This window comes from Egretta garzetta, unplaced genomic scaffold (assembly GCF_000687185.1).
Source record: "Egretta garzetta isolate BGI_Z169 unplaced genomic scaffold, ASM68718v1 scaffold45, whole genome shotgun sequence".
Lineage (NCBI taxonomy): Eukaryota > Metazoa > Chordata > Aves > Pelecaniformes > Ardeidae > Egretta > Egretta garzetta.
In genome coordinates this window covers 4,463,344-4,485,656 of record NW_009260028.1, presented here as the reverse complement: position 1 = coordinate 4,485,656, position 22,313 = coordinate 4,463,344, and positions in this window count along the sequence as shown.

Here is a 22,313-nt window from a genome sequence, read left to right as displayed (position 1 = left end):
GTGACAATTAAAAAGAATGTTTTCAATTTTGAAACTCCAGTTATTAATGTTCTTCTAACTTAAACCACAACTTCTGTGTTTTTAGGGATCTGCGTTTGGCTTCCTGTAACTTCCAGTATCATGTTTAACATTGCCCTGTAGGACACTAGTTAAAAAATAAATAAAATTAACAGTAGTTTGTCCAAGCATTAACTAATTTTCAAAAATGAAATAAATGTTATTTTTCTTATTTGACTGCCCTCACATTATCAAGACATTTTTATGCTGCCATTTTAATGCCATTAATGGCATGAGACCATTATCTTCAATTTTCATCAGAATATTTTACTTGAGATGCGAGTCATTCCTGAAAGCTTTTGGAATACTAAAGATTCAATTTAAATAAGGCTGATGAATATTTGGAATAGAAGTTCTGTCTATGCTTCAGGTGAAGACTGTGCAATAGACCTTAGAACCCAATTCAGCAAAACAATTAAAATTACATTTAGCTTTAAGCTCCTGACTAGCTGCCTTTGTTTTGTTGTTCCATTTAATGGTTCTTCCTGCTGTTATATCATTCATTCGACATGCAACTTGAGGTCTGTATCATTTGCAGATGGCTCTCATATGGCAGTAATATAGTGTTTTCCTTGAATTAGCATAATAAATATTTTTCTTTAAGAAAAACTGCACTCCTGCTTGATCTTTAATGAATTTTGAGCTGTAAGAAAGTGATATTCAAAGCCATCCATTCATCCATTGATAGGAACAGGAAGATCCTCCTCATTAAATAAATAGTAGATAGTTTGGGGAAAAAAAAGTAGACATGAGGAAATAAAATGCATGGCACCTTCTACATCATATTTTCATTGTGCAGTAGGTTTTGAATTAAATCTTTGGAGATTTAGCTGTCTTCCAAATGGGTGTTTCTTACATTTTCTTCTCAAAGTAAAATGTGTGGCACCTGCATGGCAAAATATGACGACACTGAAAAGCTTTATTTTTGCCAATTCTAATTCTACTTTTTATATTACTGGGAGACTTTCAGGGAACATATTTTTCCAATGTTTACTTTTAGATCTGACATTTGGCGTCTTACAATTTTTAAGTGAAACCCAGGACTCTAGGTTGTAATGAAAGTACTTGAACCCTACATGCCGGGGGATCAGAAGACCATGGGAATCAGAATGTTTGAAGAATTTGCCAGATAATGCTAGAGCAGATGATTCCTTTTTGGTACCTGCATTTCTTCTGAGCCACATTGCAAACTGACTATTGACCATAGCAGCCAAAATGTATTAGTTTTTTGACAGAGGTCAGCTGGTCCGAAAGAGGTCAAAACAGTGTAACATCTGACTGTATTTTTAAACAGAAAACATGCGGGGATTCTGCACTTCTCCATAAGATGCTTTTGTTATTAAAATACTTCAAAGGTCAGCAAAAGCCGTCCAAGTGTAAAAGCACTTGGAAGAGATGGCCTTACCCCTGTAACAGACTAATTTTTTAAAAGCTTTGTTGCAATGTCTTTTGCTGCCAGCCGCTAGGAAGTGACAACCAAGGAGTAACATTTAGGAAAGATGGACAGACTTGTACGCAGTCACGCCCTATGCCTCAGGCACCTGAGGAAATGCCTGGCCAGTCTGTTTCTCCCACAATTATTGTTGCTTCCACTTTATAATTAGCTACATTTTTGTCATCCACCAGCCCATGTCCCCTTTGCAAAACATAGATGTTTGGGAAAAAACTACTCCTTTTGCAGGCCTTGAAAAAAGGATGTGCTATAAGAGACATCATTCTGAAACTCCTGTTACTCTGCATGAGTCACACCTCTTCTATACAGAAGAAGAGACTAGGAATGCCTGTGTGGAAGTGGGATAAAATGGATGACTGTACCATCAGTGCACAGCGTTTCCTTTACTGGGATCCTTCCATGCTCACTTTCTTTTGTGTTCTGGGAGAACACAGCAAAATGCAAATTCACCTTTTGCAGACCCTGAAGCATATTCCCTCACAAAACAGCAACTCTTCAAAAGGGAGAATTAGAGCTGAGACTATTGTTTAAAATGTCAAACTACTGCCAAACAACATTTTCTCTTTATAAATTAGACCTGCAATAGTTCTTCTCATTGCAGTCTTATGGCACCATCCTGCTGTGTCAAATATTCCATTATCTTAGTATTAGGAACAGCTGGAGTTATAGATTGAGTAAACCTTGCAGAGATCACTTCTTGAAGTTTATCAATGCAAAATCTCCTAGGGCAGATCTGAGCAGGTCTAATTATTTGTGATGACTATTAATTAGCACTATTTTCATGTAGTGATTTTTCTTTTCCTTGTGTTGTTGAACTGTGCTAACTGAAGTTCAGGAAGGTGAGGCACTTATCCAATTCTCCCGATGGTTTTGGTGCAAATAAAATCTAACAGCTACTTTTTAATTGTGTTCCTTATGGCCTAATGCCAGACATTCAGCTGAATTGAATGCTTATGCAATACATTTAAAGTATGAAACCATGAAGGAGTGATAACTTTGCAATAAACAAGATGTCAATTTTTTTTAGATGCACATTCAAATGTTTGCAGGTAGGGAGAGATCCCAGTGACCCACAGTTTTCCAAAGGCTTGCTCGGGCCCTTAGTGACTCTTAGGCAGTGTGGAAGACTTGGCTGAGGTACTGCTGGAAGTTAGGGCAGGCTACTGGGGGACTTGGAGGCTAGGTTTCCAGGAGCCAGTAGGGTAGACCAAAAGGAAGGGGTCTGTAGAGTTAAACTATGTATCAGGCCAGCCCCCTCTCATGAAAGACAGCATTACACACTTTAAAAGGACAAAATATCTTGATTGGGTTGCCCTTACTTCAAACTGCAACTACATGGAAAGAGGCAACTGACCTCTCATCAGACATTCCCACCGTTCAGTCTACAGCTGAAAATAACAAATTAACTACAATCCAGTGATCATACTTCTGAGTGACCACCCATTCCCAAATAGCAAAAAGAATGTGCCTTTCAAAAAACTACAGATTGCTTGCAGCATTTTGTCGTAAATACAATGCAAGCACTTGGTGTAAAGCCTGCTATTTATAAAGCTTTATTTATAAAAACAAATCCCACGGTAAAAGATGCCCAGCATGGTATTAAATAATTTTACTGCTTTACGTATGTCACAACTGGTGTAATACCAATCTGTCTCTGACTGCCCACTGAGTGCAACATGATGCTTAGAAGCGAAATGCTGCTGAAGCAACTGTGAGCCCATTGAAAATACACCAACTTATTTTAAGAACAAAACAAAATTTCATTCTGTATCAAAGCAAAACAGTTACAGATGAGCAAGGCTGTCCAGGGAAGTAAATTATGTGGAAGTAAAGAATAAATGTATTATAGAGTACGCTGGCTGGGGACCAAGAAGCACATTTCATTATAATTGGTCTGTTGAAAGAATTGATCTGTGAGTACAATCTCTCTACGTCAAACCAAAGTAAATGTTATAAATCAGTGAAGCTGTATCATTTGAATATCTGTAAGAAGAATGAAACCACTCAAAACTAACAGTGCTTGCCTTGGGAAAAAAAAAGGGTCTTGAGGGTCTGTTCATTGAAGTGAGTCTAAGCATCTCTTGCAAGTTAAGGAGCTGGGCGTCTCACCAGGGCAGGTAGTAATGTCTAGGTTAGTCAGACTGGGTTCCAGTAGGCTGGGCTTTGTTTCTTGTCTGTACAGTGTATTCCATGCAGGGACTCTTGCTTGTGGTCAAATAGCCTATCATTAAATATTTAAATAGCAGTTGTATGAGAATTACTTAATTACAAGATGGTTTAGGATGTCTCCATGTTTGTAGCTGCCTGACGACTCAAAGCTATAACTTTCAACTGGTAAACAAACTGGCCAGCATTTTTGTAGAGGTCCAACAGGAGGGAAAAACAGCCACATATCTTGTTCTTAAAATGGCACTTAGTCATGAAAACAGAAGTTTAGAAATGAGACTACTCGCTAGATATACTTACCTATATAACACAACTGCTTTTGCAAACGACTGGCTTTTGCACATTAGAGGAAATGAAATTGAACCCTTGTACCCAGCCTGTGCTTAGATATCTAGCAAGTGTAACACAGGCTTCCCTCCCTTCCATCCTTGTTTAGGTGATTCAGAAAGGTAGTGCCCCTGGGTCTGATCCTTTGGTATGCAAGCGAATGAGAAAGTTATGTCAAGGAAACCTAACTCTAGCCCATTACTTCTCTAACTTGAAGGCCATTGCAATAAACCCTTCCCCTGAAGAGCAAAAACATCAGAGCCCAACTGACATCTAAAGCACCTCTTTCAAGGAATCAAAGCTTTTATATCATCCTAAAGGCAACATAGCAGCAAATAATACAGATTCAGACTCATGTTGTTTGTTACTTCTTGGCATGAATTCTGGTAGTAGCAAAAGGTAACATAAATGTTGGTCTCACACTTTTTACTTTAAAATGGCCCTTAGAAAAGAAAGCCTTGGTAACTTTCATTACTTATATGTGGAAAAGCTGCCACAGACGTGATAGTGTTTCATATGGAGTACCTTTGTTTGCATTCACCCTGAACATACACCATTACCTGCCTTCCTATCCTTCCTACTAGTCCTGGCAACCTGGCTCCTCCTGGGAACTGGTGATCCTACATGCTGCCTCCTCTTTTCCTAGCTGAGGAGGAAATTGCTGCCCAACACACATCCTCAGCATTTTGATCCCTCTTCAGAAGGGCAGTTTTTCTCCTTGCAGTTCATTCAAGATAACTTTAAAGCCAATTATCTTTGCCTTGCATGATGATACATGATAATTAATGGGAATGGGTAGAGATAGTTAAGAGCTCTTTATAGCTACTGTACCTGGAATATACTGTGTAATAAAGCAGTGTTATAAAACTACAGTAGATATGAGGCTTTTATCCAGTGTTCCTGAGTTTTGTGCTATACTGTTATATTTTAAGCTCGTTGCACTTAATGCAAGTGATATACCCTATTTTATTAATCAAAAGGCAGCAAAGATGGCCAAAAATCTCAGTCATGAGACATTCAGGATGAACTGAAGGGCACTGCTGTACCTATTTCATCTGAGACTATAAAATCTTGAAACAGGGTCTAATGTATGGGTTTTTCTTGTTCCCTCCTTAATATTTTTATCTTTCTTTACTTTTTTGCTTCTGTGTCCTATTTCTGAGCTATATATTTTGAAACTGCTGTTTCATATATGGTTAAGCCACTGAAGTTATGTTTATACCTATAATCAAGAAAATACAGAATAATTTGTGCTCAAAGATGATACAATAAACTTTAGAATTTCAAATATAATTAACAGAATACACTGTAGATAGTCATGCCTTCTACCACAGGATCTCAAAATGCCCTCTGATAGCACCTTCACTGTGAGATGCTGAAATGGAGGAACATGTCAATCCTCATGACTCATCTAATATTCCTAACAAATGTACCTCAGAATACCTAGGTTTCTGGCTTTGTTTTCCTGCCCTATTTGCCATCAGTTAAAATGCAGTGTTAACCAAGTAATAACTGAGAATTGTTTTAGAGAGATAAAGTGAATTTAAATTTCTTTATTGACTTCTATTATTGAAATTTATTTTTGTGCTTTGAATATCTCTAATTAAAATAGCAAAAACAACTTAGTCAAACATGAAGGCCTGTTGAGCACTCTGCATAATTCCAGTAATGACCTATGTCAAGGTAGACTTATGTTTACAGAGCTTACTAATAATGTTATGCTTTAAAACAAAGCAGACAAGTAAAACATTTAAAGAACACTATAACTGTCCTGAGGCTAAATTTTAAAAATTCAGACAGTTCAGATACACTTAAAATATATCAAACAAGTTAAAGTTAATAAATCAAACAGCTAAAGGAATATTCATTCCATCCTGATATGGATTGACAATAACCCCATGTTTAAAGGTATTTGTGTGCACTGCCTTAAGGGATGTAAAACTGTTTTACTAAATGCATGCTATGTTTTTCCTTGCCATACTTCTTATACCATATTTTATCTTTGAGTGCATTTCTTTCTGTGAACTTGTAAGAAAAGACAGAAAAGGAATTGAAACTTATCATGCATCAAATTCTTCCATATTGTTAGCTGTGGAATACTTTGAAGTTCCTACGGCTCATCATCTCTCAAAAAAGATTAATTTTATCAGCTTCTGATTATGTTTTTTGTCAGCCTCTGTGAGTAGAACTATCTGTTTCCTTGTTATTTTCTTTGTATGCATTGCGAGTTGTGAAGGGCAGTTTTTGGAGGAGTTAGTTATGGCAACATAAACCAGCACGATCTTGTATTGCCCATGGCAGGTAGGCAACTGAGGGGCTAATTAGGTGCCCATTACAGTAGGGATGTAAACTGAAACAGTGGAACTCTCAGCAAAGGAATCTGAGAGGAACAGCATCTCTCACATCATATGTTACTGAGTACATAAATATATATATATATATATGTAATGCTATGACAAGCCTAGCAGAAGTATATATTACCCTAATTAGCCTTGATTCTGCTGCCATAGAAGTAACTGTCAAAGGCCTTCTGACTCCAGTGTATTGGGACTACAGTTATTGGCAGCATGAGGAAAGACTCATGGATATGTCATAAGTGAAAAATTAGTATGTCAGTTTTGTCCCTGCCTTTATCTCATGTTCAGAAGTGAGCTAATCTTATAGGCTTCATCTACACTTTGAAAGGGTGGCTATATTTGATTGCTTTTTGCTCTGTGTTTTACTATTGGATAAAATAACTTTGTTCTCACATTTGAAATATACTTACTCTCTCCCTTACCCTTCTGTGAACAGCCTATTGTGCATCCCCAGTGCTGGCAATTCTCAGCTATTTTAGTGTAATATGTTTGGATTCCTGTAGCTTTAAAGATTTTTCAATCTAATAAAATCATAACCAATCAATTTTTCTAATGCAAAGATTTAAAAGTGCAAACTGTTTGCTGAGAAATATTTTCAAGCTAAGATGCCTGCTGGACTGTGTAATAGATTCTATGTGATTGGCTTAATTCTGCACTCTTAACAATTTTGTGTCTTTATTGATGTTTTGTGCAGTGCTCAGGCTATGAAAAATTGTGCATCCTTCCCTCTAGTTTAGAGAAAAATAAGTCATGGCTGCTAATGATTTCACCCTATCTGTTTATTAGAAATAAATGAGCATGGATGGTTGGTGATATTTCTTCTTGTACTGGTCTGGTAATATTTGTAAATAGAATAATAACTTTTCTAATATTTCTTCTCTCCCTCACTTGAGACTTGTTGCTGTCAAACCCAGGAAAGGCAAGTCAGGCTGATGAGCTAGAAAGTGCCATGAAAGGTACTGAAGCACCACAAGAGCCTGTCAAATCAAGTGGCTCCTCCTTTCAATCACATGAGGTTCCAGGCCTGAAAAATAAGAGCAGTATGATTTCTGAGAGTTAATTGGAAACCTCCTTTTTTCTGCTCACAGTTGGCCTCAAGGACCTGCCAGGCTGGAAGGGAAGATATCTAGTCCATCCTCCTGCTGAGGCCAGTATCAACTATAACTACGTTATCCCTGGCAGATATTTATCAAGCCTGTTCTTGAAATCCTCTAGTGAGGGAAAGTCTGCTGCCTTCCAGGCTATTTATTTCAATGTACCACTATTTGTGTTGCTAAGAAGTTTGTTGTTTAAGCCAAATCTTCTTTTGCTGTGATTTAAGTTCATTAGTTTACCTGGTTGCCATAGACATGAACACAATGTTCTTCTTTGCCTTTGGCATAGCTTTTGTGAATGTCATTGTTATGTCTCCTAAATCTTTTCATCTTTAAATGAACCGTTTTGAGTCCTTCTCAAAATGCAATTCATGTGTCTTACATCTCTGACTCCATTAGCTGTTCTCATCCAGATTTGCCTCATTTGGCCTATGGTGTTCTTTGAAGTGTGCTGCCCAAAACTGGTCATCATATTCTTATTGCACTCATAAGCAGGCCATAACTCATTTGGTTATTGATTACATTCACCTTTCTAGTCATATGAGACTGGCAGACCATGCTGCTTTTTACAATCCCAGGGTGATATTTAGCTTTGGTGTACCAAGTAGCATGAGAATAGATCCTGAAAAGAAGATCTCGGTGGTACCCGGAACCATCTACTGTAAGACCATCTTTCTTTAGCTTGCTTACAAGAGAGTCATAAGAGACTTGTGGTTTAACCCAGCAGGCAGCTGAACACCACGTAGCCGTTCGCTCTCTCCCCGCCCTCCCCAGTGGGATGGGGGAGAGAGCCAGGAAACATTATAATTTCAGGTAAAAAGTGAGGTGGAGGACAAATGATTAGAAATATTTTCAAGTATTTTTGAGGAAATTGTTTACTGTACACTCAATTAATAACAGGTTCTCTCTAAATATAAACATTTTAATGACAAAATGTAAACCTTTAAACCTCACTAAGCTTTGACTTTGCTCCTCACAAGCAATATATATTGTAGGAAACTGTGCTTTGATCAAAGTGAGGAATACCTGTGAGGTTAGGGGTGAATGCAAATCAAAGGCTCACAGTGAGGAAGAAAATGAATGTTATCCAACATGGACAAAGCAGTTCTTTCCAAAAAGCTTGTTGTTACTGTTAGTAGGTATGTTAATATTTTACAAAGGCTGATGCATTGTAGAACTGCGTTTGCATATTGCTTTTAAGTTAAGTTTTCAGATTATTGCAGCTAAAACTGGGTAAAACTTCTATAGCCCAGCCAAAAGCCCAAGTAATCTTAATTGGACACAGTATTTTCTGAAGTTCAGCTTCGATTAACTGTCTGAATCTCCTGGAGTTTCAGGTGATCTATTCTACTTGAAATAAGGCAAGCGTCATACATGGTCGAGTGTCATTTCAGTCTGCAGTGGGGCTTCTTCCTCACAGCATGCCTCAGACCATCTTGTTTGATGCAATTTATTATTTTTTTCTTCATTCTCAATTTGTTTCCTCTATCCCCTTGGAATTTCCTAGAGGTTTATTTTCGCATCTTTTGTTTTGCGGGGTAGAGGAGACAGCATTTCCTTCTTCCACTTCAGCATGCAGAATAAGTGAGTTGAGAATGGGAAACAATTGCCTTTTCCCTTAACTCGGCAGAAGTAGGAGCAAGAAATATTTTTCTGATGTGGCTGCTATCACTTGCCAGTGGCCCATAACTCAACCTGGCGTTAAAATCTGCAAATCTGCAATCTATGCTGAAAGTAGGCTTGTTATTGTGTGGGTTGACTGAGGTAATAAACAAAGTATAATGCCAGAGAAAAAAAAAAAAAGATGGTCATAAAAATGAATGGCGTATACAGAAGAAAGGGCAAATATTTGCATGAATATTGTTCAGTTGCTTTTGAATGCTTGGTTGTTAGCAAAAGCCAGAGAGCTCCTCTTTTTCACTCACTGAGGTTTATATGACTTGCTATAAAGATTCAAACTGAAAAAGATTATATTTATTATATATATAAGAAAAATAATGATCTGATACCTTGCATGCAGGAGTGTAAGCGTGAGCGCAACCCTATAGAGGAGCTGTAATTAGGACAGTGCATATCCTGCCAGGCAGCTGTCACTCAGCTGTTTCTCTTTTCACTTCAGCTGTCAGTGGCTTGAAAGGAAATAGAAAAGACAGAGCTTTTTAGTGTAGGAAAAATCAAGTCTATCTTGCTCGTTTGCTAGCCTCCACACGGAGAGAAAAGATTTTTTTCCTTAAATGGACAACGGCGTACCTAAGAGATCATACCATCTTTAATGAAAGCCTAAGTAACTGAAATTATAGGATTAATTTTATTACATTAGCAGGCATGAATGAGGGTCTAAGGAAATGAAATGCTGCTAAAAACATGATAACAAACTATTTTTATCTTCGTTCAGCCTAGAAGTCCCATGCAATTAGTGTCCAATAAGCTCTTATTTAATAAGACATGATGAACAATTTAAAAATGAAAGCTATTCTTTGAGAACACGATATACATTGTGTATGACCTGTAGAGAACTACATTAAAACAGAGAAATAACTGTGAAAAATCAACAAGTGAGGGAAAAAGTTCACAAGGCTGAAATACGCCTTCATACTCATGCTGGCTAAGGGTATTTTTTCCTTAACAACTTCTGAAAACCCCTTTTAAACATGCCAGAATGGAAGCATTTCTGGAAAGATACTCAACTTGGACAAGAATGATTGGAAAGGTGTCTTTGGTTCAGGATCTGAAATGAGTGAATGAGAGAGAGAGAGAGGGAATGAAAGAGAGCACCAAAAAGGCATTTCCTATGTCAGAGCAGCCCCTTGGTTGGCAGGGAATCTGGATCTAGCATCAGTGTGAGGGTGCCCTCCAAAGCAAGAGGGTGTGGAAAGCATTTCAGAAACTTCCTATGATAAACCATTACTTGCATCCAAGATTACCCAGCAAGAACAGGCACCTGCATCCACAGATCTGGTTAGGTTTTAAGGCTCCCATACAGAAGTTTCTGAAGAGTGATCCATTCTAAAAAACGCACCTAAGAACAGATAGAGCAGAAGACAACCGGCTTCTTCCCATTGTCTTTTAAGATTATGAAACAGATTTCCATTTTGTATAGTAACCAAACTTTAGAAAGTCATCAAAACTACTTGTTTATTTATTTATTTTTACAGCCTATTTTCAATTAGGGTCATTCTCTTTCCTGTGGGAGTCTATCTGGAACCTTAGCAACTGTTTTGTTAAACACACCAGTGAAACCGAAATGTCTTCGTACACTTTTTTGGCGTAAGAGACTTATTTTTGGTGGTAGTAGTACTAGAACAGAGAAAAGTTTTTTATTCAGCACTTTCAAACAGCCACCTCTGGACATTTTTGCAACCTTTTTTTTTGTCACAGGAAGGCTGAGGAGGAATTGCATAAATTAAAAATGTCAGTGACGTTTCTTTTGTGAAGAACTTTGGTCAGAAGTTGTTTTAAAGAATGTGTTTGAATATGGGCAGGGAAATCTACATATGATACTTGTCAAATACAGCTTAAAGCAATTATATATTTGGAACAGGAAAATATTGTACATACAGGCTGAGCTTTTGGTCATGGCAAATCAGAAACAGGTTTGGAATTTGACTGCTATGTTGCTATCCTATTGATTAGGCTTGCGAAGGAAATCGTATTGCTGAGGCTGTTGATGTTTTCTGAGTGTGAAGGAGGAAGATGGTGGTGGTGGTGCCGGTTTGCACCTGACCACACCGCTCTTTGCAGTTTTCATTTCTGCATTCTGTCTCATTGCTATGGCAATATTCAGCATTTGCCATGTTGAATAATGCCAGTCTCCAGTAGCACTATGCTACAGTTTGACTCCAAGACTCATCATCATATTGTGAAAAGTTACATACTGTTTCATTGGAACGCACAAAATTCTTCAGCCCGGGGAATAGCATTCCACATATGACATATGGCAGTAACTAGTATGCTGCTGGTGTAAAGATTCAGAGATCTCTCAGTTCTTGTTCACATGTTTTATGGCATTGTCATATTTCCTTATGTCAACTGATGTTCTCCCCATGGCTAGAAGCTCGTAAAGCAGGAGTCCAACCATTCAGGGATTCCCTTTGTATTTTGCATTCAATGTACTTCTAATACATATTTTTTTCTTGAACTGAGGAAAATAAACTAAGACTTTATGAGGTACCTATTGTTTTCCCCTGTGTAGTAGCTTAGAAGTTATATACCTTTTAGTTGTGGATATCTCGCATCATTAAACTTTCACTGTCCTTGTAAGTGTGTGATCCAAGCATTATTTCATAAGAGCATAAAAATAAGTTCATAAAAAATCATTGCAAAACAACTTTTTCACAGCCTATATATCCCAGTTGAAATACTGAAAATACCACTGTAAAATTAACTCCTTCATTTGAGAGACATAACTCAAACTTTAGTCGCAAGAGGGATCAAATACATTACACTAAAGCTTCCCTACATTTTTATAAACACCTTGTAGTAGATGTGAGCTGAAGGAGGAGCACAGAATTATATAACAAAGCACAGAATGAATCTGCTTGTGTGAGCAAGAAGTTACACCCAGGAGAAGTGGAGGTAGTTGGGTGGTGTCTGCCTGTTTTATTCCTACAGAACTGGAGAAGGCAGGAAAAAAGTGAAGCTCTTGATTGGGAGGCATAGCTGCATCTAGTTCAAAACCAGAGCAATTCAAATGTTGAAAAAAATTACTCATATATTCACTGTGTTACGTGTTCCAGTGTGCTTATGAACCCACTCCTTGGTTGACTGAAATCTTAACAAAAAGCAGTGGTGGAGGGGATTATTTTGACATTTAACATTGGTGTAGTATTTCAAGAGAGGTCACTGCTTGGAAAATATATCTTGAACCCCAGAACAGACTGTCTGAAGCCTGAGTGACGTAAATTTTCAGTAGCAGTCAAGGAGTTTACTTCCAAAGTGCAAATTTGAAGAAAGAACCTCAATCCTTGCTCAGCTGTGGAACATGCTAATTGAGTCCTTGCATCGACTGTAATGCTTTATGAGTGGGTTGCCTTGGCTAAGCCTCATCTCCCCATAGTAATTCTGAGGAATGGAGCATGAGATGTAGAAATTATCATGGCAGATTGGAACTACTAGCAGATCCATCTAACTCTATTATCCTCATTTTGGGGTTGTTAGCACTTCACTAACCAATGCCTTACTGTTAATTGGAACTAAATCTTTTCAAATATACTCCAAAAATTCTGCTATAGTGTATGTGATCAGAAGAGTGCTTTACTGCATGAGCCATAATGGAGAGAAAAGAATCTTCCAAAAAAAAGGATGCTTGGGTTTTTAGGGGAAGAGAAACAAAAGAAAATACATGAACTGTTGGTTTCCAGAACCAGTGTAGTAAAGAATTTAAGCTATTGACAACACTAGTCTGTATTTCTTGTAAAGACCTGAGTGGTCAGGGAGTGCACTTGAGTGGGACTGCCTGCAAATACAATAGGATTGCTTGCAAGTACTGTAAAATGGGATCTCAGAATGATCTTGACAACTTGGAGAAATGGTCTGAGATAAATGAAATGTAACCTGACATGGGTCAATATGTACTCCTGGCTAAACATTTGCAGAATCAAGATAGGGATTAGCTGACAACAATTGCGTGGAGGAAGATCTTGAGATTACAATGAATGGCTCAATATCAAACTTGTGAAAAAAAAGCAACATCAAACTAAGTTCATAAATACATGAGAGTCATGAGAAACTGTTCTCTGCCCTCCCAGGGAGCACAGGGGAGTCCCTGCGGGACACTGTGAAAGTCTTAGGGAAATATGTTAAAGGGTGAAGTGGACTTACTGGACAGGGTCCTGAGAAGTACAACAAATGACTGAGGACGTAATAAACCTCAAACTTTCCGAACTGATGATGAGAAACTGAAAGAACCGGATAATTTAGCATAAGGGAGGAGAGCAGGTGAGCACCAGGCATTGCTTTTCAATAGTGTTGAAGAACAGGTGCAACCACGAGGCAGGGAGACACGTCAGGGTATATGTGAAGGGACATGTTCAATATGGGGATAAAGCAGAGGAGGAATGGAGGAGACACATGGAATAGGACACTGTTGGGAATATGGCTGTAGACGTACTCTTGGAACTAGGTGCTCAGTGCCAGAGGAGGTACCTCTGATGGGCTGCAGCCCCTGCCTGGGACAGGGACAATCCTAAGAGATTATAGTCCATGGGCAAACCACACCAGAGTAGGGACATCCCTGAGGGAGTGTGGTCCTGAGAGGATCTACACCAGAGCATGGACACCTCTCAGAGGACTGCAGCCCACGGCCAATGTGTATTGGGGCAGGGACACCCCTGAGGAGCTGCAGCCTCTGGAGGACCCTGCTGGAACGCAGGAGTAGTAAGAAACATGAAGTAGTAGAGGAAAATGAGTAAGAAGCAAGGGGCAACAGAAAGAAACCATTACACAGACACCTCACCAAAGGGGCTGGGAGTGTAACTGACTGTAATGTGTGGCCACAATGGGGGAAGTTGAGCCTAGGAAGGGGGGGAAGGAGAAGAGTTGCACTGCAGCTGAGTCTAGGGAAGGCGGCAGGCATTTCCCTAACAGAAGATTTTAATTGTTTGTCTTCTTTGTTTTTCTCAATACCCAAATCAGTAATTAAAATTGTATTAATTGGCAATAAAATAATTGAGTAAATTGCCTGAGTTGAAACTGTTTTGCCAATGACAAAGTGACAAGTACTAAACTTGAATTAGGCATTGTGACAAACTTTCTAATGGCAAGGGTGTTTAAGTAATATAATGGCTGTCCTAGATTCTATTGTTGCAGGTTTGGATGTTATCTTAATACAAATGCTAAGTAGGGATCACCCAATTCACGGGATTGATTTTTTGATCTCATTAGACATGCTTAGGGATCAGTGCCTCCCTCCATTTCCCTGCCATGCCTTGCAAATCTCATTCCCTTAATTTATAATTCTTGGAAGCCTCTAACTGTCAGTCTCCTGTCCCCTTTTACATTCCCTTAAATGTTTTCCTCGTAGGACCATTTTGGTCCCTGGTCTTGATTATACACAGACACATTTTATTCACCATTGGCAGACCTGCCCTAGTCCCCTTCCTCTTTCTCCTGTGCCCTTCTGGCTTGTCTTCCCACATCTTAGCTGTGACCACAGAGTTCAGTATGTGCTCACCTTTATCGACAGTTGTATAAATAACTCCAAAATCAGCCTTAACTAATGAGACACTGGGTGACTCGGTAATATCAATGATCTGATTGCTAGCCTGAGAATTAGATTTGGGAGTACACTAAATGATTGGGTAAAGCCTTTAGAATATTGTGTATTCCTAGCAGAGGGTAATTAATGCCATCCAATTAGAATTCAGAATTCTGCACACTTGGGACCTAATGGAGCAAATAATTATGTTGGAGGTGTGTACAAGTTCATCTGCATTTACAAATGCTAAACTCACGTTAAAGACTATGGCTTTTCAAAGATCACATAAATACTGTCTTTCGAGATAGCAAACTGAATATTTTAAAGATTTCCTTTGGGCATATTTCATACTAAACTTTCATTTTTAGGAAGATCATATGGCTGTAATTCTTCTTTGTGTCTCAGATTTCCCAGTGGTAACACATAAAATATTTTACATTCAGGTTTTTTTCTTGCAGCTTCAAACTTTTAAATCCAAATAACAAAATATTAATTTTTTAAATGCAAATATGATAATTCTGCCAGATACTGCAACAACCAGAATCCATATTGAATATACACAGAACTATAGTTCAAGCTTTTTATCAATCAAATCTTATGAGTGGTTCTGCAAGAAGGGAGAAAATAATACTGGGTTACCTTTGAACCTGGCTCTTCCTTATTTGAGATTGTTCACAGTTTTGGGGAACTGATCACTTTAAGTTTGTGAAGAGGGGTGTGGTAGTAATATTTTATAACCATTGAGACCCAGAATATGTTTAGTGCTGCAATCTCAAATAAGAACTATCTGGATCCTGCAGTCAAAAAGTCATTCTCTGCTGCATGAAGCCTCCAATGGCAGCCAAATTTGACTGGGGGTGAAGGGGTGCAGACACTTGATTCAGACTAGAGACACTTGTGCTACCACATCCAGTTCTGAAATGCAGCCACTTAATCCATACTGTGGCATTTAAACTCTTCCACCTGTACTTTTGTCTGTTGGTTGTTGCTGATTTACGTCACCTGCCGCATAGCATCACCCCACAACAAATTCAGAGCATCTAGGCAAAGAACTGAGAGCAAAGCAGAGCTGTAGGGCAGACTCCAGTCTCTGTAGGACAGTGTTCTGGATCACAAACACACACCAACCCCAGACCAAAGAATCTTAGCTACATGTCTACCAAGGTCACGGATAAATTCTTACACTATTTTTATGCCATTTTGTGAGGCTTGGCCATAGGTTGCTACTGCAAGTGTATGCAATCATAACAAAAAGCAGCTATATATCTTATCCAATCTGATGCAGTCTGTCTTCAGACTATGTCTGTCTGCCTAAAAGCACTCCAACAGTTTTGCTTTGCTATGGGTGGATGAATAGACTATGGGTAATGGGCCTGTAGTCTGAACTTAACAGTAACTGGCTTTGGTGCAGAATATAAAACACACTGAGATGGGAAGCGGTATTTTTTAATGCATTATAAATATCTCATACTTTATATAACACCTATAATTGGAAATATTCCGTTTAAATTGTGTAATTCAAATTGCATTTGTGTGAGACTACTTGAAGTTCCATATCCTGATAGCTAGGGTTTTATCTCCTCATATTAATGATAATTTATTCTCTCAGTACTAAGACAAACAGGTAAAAAGAAAATAATTAATTTTAATGTATATATTTTTATAATTCTGTCTGTGTTTTCCATTGTGAGTTACATGCCATTAATACTGAAGAAACAACCATACCTCAACCAAAAATAAATCCAACTTTCATTCCATTCACTCATAACTGTGTTATCTATTTCACATGCACATCTTGAGGTTTGTGAGTAAGGGATGATACATCCTAACTGAAAGAAGACTTCTGGACACAGTAACTGCAAACTTTCATTACATTTTTGAGAAGGCAAAAGTATCCGTTGCAGTTGTACATATGCAAAAAAATCAGCCAGGATGGAAATCTCAACACCTCTAGAGTTCTGTTTTTTCTATTGCTGGAACACACCTAATAAGTTTAAGAACAACTCAAAAGGGAAGGTTTTCATAGCAAGTCATAATAAAAATACCCAAACCACTCCAAACTTTTGTGTTTGTGCCATCTGCTTTTTGTGCTTGTATCACAATAAAGTTTCTTTAGTTTCATTTAAGTAGGTTTGCCCAGTAAGATTTCATAATAATGTGTGGTAGAGAAATAAGGAGATCTTACTGTTTGAGAGTAACAAAAACCGAATTATTTTATTCTTTTAATAGCACATCTTCCATTAAGTGAAAAACTTTATAACATCTGGGACATGTTAGAATAAAGGTCAAATATTCTACCATTATTACTTATCATTCTGCAATTATATAATAAATATCTTATCCGTCTTAATGCGTATATGTAAAAAGTCAGAAGTAGGACGTTTCTGTGAAAATTGTAACCCTACAGTTTTCTAGTTTTGTGGTTTTGTGTCTGACTCTCCAGCTTAACATCACTGAGCACTGAATGTACATTCCTTTGCACCATTACATGTTATATTCATCACATTAAGTATTTAAATAATTTTAGATTTTGTTAGAGCTGAAGGCTGTAAAGAGTAGAGAATTCAGAATGAGTGAAATTTTACCTAACATATTTGATTACCTTTATTCCACTTCACTGTTTCTTAACTACTGCCCCATTTAGCAAAAGTAATGAAATATGTGCTTCATATAATACATAGTTGTTCTGTTGACAGGCTTGGATCAGTTCTGGTGCTTAAAGGTGGTCTGTATATGAAGGTTATGTCCTACAGCTGTCAGAGTTATTTATGACAATCAAACTGTCTAATGGCTTGATCAGAACCAAGGTTTACTCCTTTTAATCAATGGCAGCTAGCACGAAATAACTGACTTGTGTGGTGTGTGGGTGTGTGTACAAGTAAACTGATTCACTTCAATTTTTCAGCTAAAACTGTGAAGACTTTGGGTGAATTTCTCTCTCTTATCAGATACTCAGTCCTTACAGACCCTTAAAATTAATCAGGTGTTGAGGAGTGAGATATGAAAGCTTTATGCTCTTCGTCATTTGATCACTTTCCTTATTCCCACCCTGTAGTTGTAATTTGCCAAAACATTTCCAGTACGTGAAATTAAACCCAACACTTTTAAGACTGAAGGTCAGATTTTCAGCTGGTGTAAATAAGAAGAGCTTCATTAAATAAATGAAAAAATAATAGTTTTTAATGATACAATGTCAAGTTCTTGAAGTTGCTAGGTGTCTATTTTGGACATCTGCACTATATGCTGTCTGTGTTACTCAACCTGTTTCTCTGTGCTAGCCATTTTCTTTAATTTTACTTTCTTGAGATCCATAAGATACAGGGTCAAACTGTAATACTGGATCAAGAAAAATCTTCTGTGATTGTAAAGGGTTATTTTATTTATACTTTGACTACTCTGAGCCCATCATTAATGTGAAAGCACACTTAGAAAAGTTACTGTGCTTCTATAGAACACTTACATGATGGTCTTCTGATCTTTCTGGTCTTCCCCCTGCTTGAACTGAGGTGTTACAGCTCCTGCTCATGTTATGTTTTGGTAACAATCTTTACTCAGCTTTCAGTTGTGAACTCTGATTCATGTACCCTTTGGTTGAAATAGGTTGTTACTATGGCAACAATATTAGTATGGTAGCCATCTTTTTCCATCTTTCTGCACTTTGTATTCTTATCAGCCCTGTATCATCTTTTTTTTTTGGTCGGGGTTTGTGAGTTTTTTTTTTTCACTACCTGCTTCTCTAGAGGCAGGAGCAGATTCACCCTGCATTTTCATGGAATTCCTAACATCATTAAGTACTGCTATTTTTTCCAATAAATTACTCTAGAGTTGTATAAATTCCAAATACTTATTTGGTGATGCTCAAACTAATGATTCAGATTCTGTGAATTTGATGATGGTTTAGATGTACAGAGACTGTCTGAAAATTCTGTGTTGTAGGCACAGGTATTTAGGCAATGTCACTCACTGATGCTAAAAGAACTTCTTGGCTAAATCTTGACAGTAAAGCAAATCTGGTCTGTGTTTTTTTTTAGTTGACATCTCAACATTGATGGAATTATGCTAGGTTTTGTGTCCTTTTGTATGTACTAGATGTTTCTGAAGCATTTTAAAACACTTGGAAAAGGGCCAAGATAACACCGAAGACCGTTAATGGAGAAATAACTGTTTATCTACATACATAGTTGGAACACAGTAAAGTTTTGATGAACTTTGTTATTGTTAATCCAAAATCTTAAAAGGGGGGAAAAAAAGAAAAAAACCCCCATAAACTCAAAGTATATATGTAGAGAGAGAAAGATTAAGTATTAAAAAATACAAATAATCTGTCTTTTTTTTAAAGCATTTCTAATGTAATTACTCTCATACTTTCTATCCTAAGGCTGGAAATAAACATTAAAATCCAAAAAACCCATAGTTTCCATTTTCATTTTCCTGATTACAGCACCAAGAACTTTAAGAAAATATCCATCTGAAATAAAACTCATAGCAAAATTGTCAGAAATTACAACATGGACTCCCATATCCAACTCCTTTAAAAGATGTGAAAGGAGCACTTGACTGCAGGGGACGGATGATGTAGGGAGAGGAAAAGTATTGCAAAAGTATTGCAATATTGCAATTGCCCCCCTCTCCCTGGCGGGGGGTGGGGGGTGCTGCTGATCTCCGCAGAAAGGTCCAGTGGCCTTGCTTGTTTTCAGGCTCATCCAGCTGATCTTGTGTCTCCCAGGCTGCAGATGCATGACAGCAGATCAGCAACATAAGGCCATTTACAACCAAAGACTAAGATGAAGACTGGGAAACAATAATTAATAAAATACAGACAAAGTCCATTCTCAAATGTGTTTTTATCATCATTGGGATTTTGATGATTGGTCCTTAACATTTATTAATAATCTCATTCATTTACAATACCCTGTTTTTCAAACATAGCTTTCTTTGAAATATTCAAGTCTTGTATTCAGATTCTCAGTGTGAAAAATGGTATGAATAGTCCTAATTGTAAGTATGTCTAAAAATATCTTTTTTTCAAAATTAATGTTAAAGCATCTCAGAAGAAATATTTTTATTTTTTTAATTTTTATTTTTAAAATTTATAATTTGCATTTAGTTATTATTTGTAAAAAATAACGTTGATGAGAACTCCACAGAGGATCTGCAGTCTGATACCTCTTTCTTGCACCTTTCTAAGTTAGTAATGAGTGCATGAAGAATAAAGCATAGAGCAGTTAGTGAAAAGGCAACTTGTCTCTGCATACAATGCTGAACAGGTTTCAACTGCAGATCTTAAATCAGTGCTCTGGACTGCAGAAGAAACTAGTTTTTTGAAAAATGACACACATATCAAATTTACCCCAATTTAAAGATTACAGTGAAAAAGAAATTGTGATGCACTATCTAGCTACTACAACTTGCTAGTAAAAGCATGGAAAAAAAACCATCTGGAACACAAGCTATTAAGGAATTCAAGAGAGTTTCATCAGCTTTTTTTCTGACTGAGAGTTTAATAAAAGCAGTTGGTTTTGCTGACATAATTTTGGATTTCAGTACACATTCCTTTTAGACACAGTATAATGAAGAAAAATATCTAATATTTACAGTCAGACTCTCAAGGTTTTTAGTCAAAAGGACAAGTTTAGCAATAAACAATGTCTGCCTCCTCATTTTTCATGGCCACATGATATAGCAAAGACTTCTAGTGTCTTCTGTTTGATATGTAACATAAGAATCTAACTGAAGCTAAGAAACAATCACTGATGATGCAGTTTGGTGAGGATAGTTGGAATATTTCTGTGAGAAATATAAAAAAAGTAATCCTAGACACATAATAAATCTAGTATACCCAAATGACTGGTCTGGTTAAGAAGGTAAATAGTGATATTCTTATGAGGCAGAAAATAAAAATAGTTACTTTCTCATTTTTGTTCCCTGCTTCTTCTTTGGTATGTTTTTGAGAATCCCACTTGCATTAACAAACATGTTCCATACCCCTTTTTCAGCAACGGGAAATTTAATACAAAGAGAAACAGAGCAAGACCTAAACCACCACCTGGTTTTTGCAACAATGAATGTCTCAGTACTGAAATTTTGTATACATGAGTCACCAAGAGGAATCTGAAACCCTGTGTGAGATGTATGGGGGTTTTGGGGGAATATTTGTCTAAACTCTCAATTGCGTCCAGCTCTGCCTGAAATTGGAGAGGAAGCGCTCGAGGGAGTCATAGACTGGAGAAATGAGTAGGCTATTGTGAAAAATAAATTAGTGAACAGATCAACAGAGACACAGTGTGTGAGTACGCTTAGTTTCTTTCACTGAGTACAAAGCTAACAAGGAAAATCTTGTAGTACCATGGGTTTACAGGGCATTGCTAGGGAGTGCCCTAAAACTGTACAATGCAGCTTAGTATATCATAGCAAACACATTTATGAATCTGAACATTTATTTTTAAACTGTGTATAGACATTCTTAGATGACTTCAAACTTTTCAAAGCTACAATTTCTGTATGGTTTTTGCACTCGTTCTAATAGGCTAAGAAAACACAAAAAGCTCTGTACTGATCTGACCTTTTCTCACAAATTTTTGACTGATAAGAAGAGGAAGGCTTCAATTTGTAAATACATGCAGCAGGAAATGTACTACAATGCATGGCATTCTCTTTTGCTTTTTTGGCTGTAAATCTACTTTGGTCATAAGGTCAAATATACTCCATTCAATAACCAGATTGCCTGGGAAATTAAATCCCCTACTCCTGCCCTGCTCCTGAGAGGGCTGCAGTGGCCTTGCTGTGGATTCGAATAGTAGCTCTACTGCTCTTCAGTTGTTTTGTGTGGGCAACTGAGGACAGACCTAAGGCAAAATAACCAGGCTTGTCCTTTAACCACCTCTGCCTGTTCCAACCAGTTGTCTTTGTTGGTCTAGGAGGAGTAACGTGGAGGATGACCCATGCAGGACTCAACTGGACTGACACAGTCACAGTATAAAGCAGACAGGTATGTAGTGCTGTGCTGGCCCTTGCCACCGATGAACTTTATTTTATTTTCTAATTGATGAGAATCAGTCATTGGCTGCTCAGCCATCAATGCAGTTCATGGCATTCTAGCAATTCTTCTACTCCTATTTGGTCACCTTGAGTGGGAATAGCTGGAGAAAAGTAGCATTTCTCACTTAAGGAACTGAAAGCTGTTCAAAGATGGAATGATCTTATGAATCATAGAATCATACAATGTTTTGGATTGGAAGGGATTAAGGGTCATCTAGTCCAACCCCTCATGAAGAACCTAAGCACACAGGAAGGCACTGAAGTGCTTGAAATTGTATAGATTTTAAGTACAGTGTTTCCCAGTGCTTTGTTACTGTCACTGGATGCCACGGGAAATAGGCTGGCTCTGTCATCTTTATACCTTGATGAGATCTGCCCTGAGCCTTCTCTTCTCCAGGATAAACACTCTGAGCTCTCTCAGCCTTTCCTCCTACAGGAGATCATCCAGTCCTTTCATCATCATAGTTCAGCTCTTGGCTGGACTCTCCCACTATGTTCATGTCTCTCTTGCACTGGGGAGCCTAGAACTGGACACAGTACTGCAGGTGTGGCCTCAGCAGTGCTGAGGAGAAGGGAAGGATCACCTCCCTCCTCCTGCTGCCAGAACTCTGCCTAATGCAGCTCAG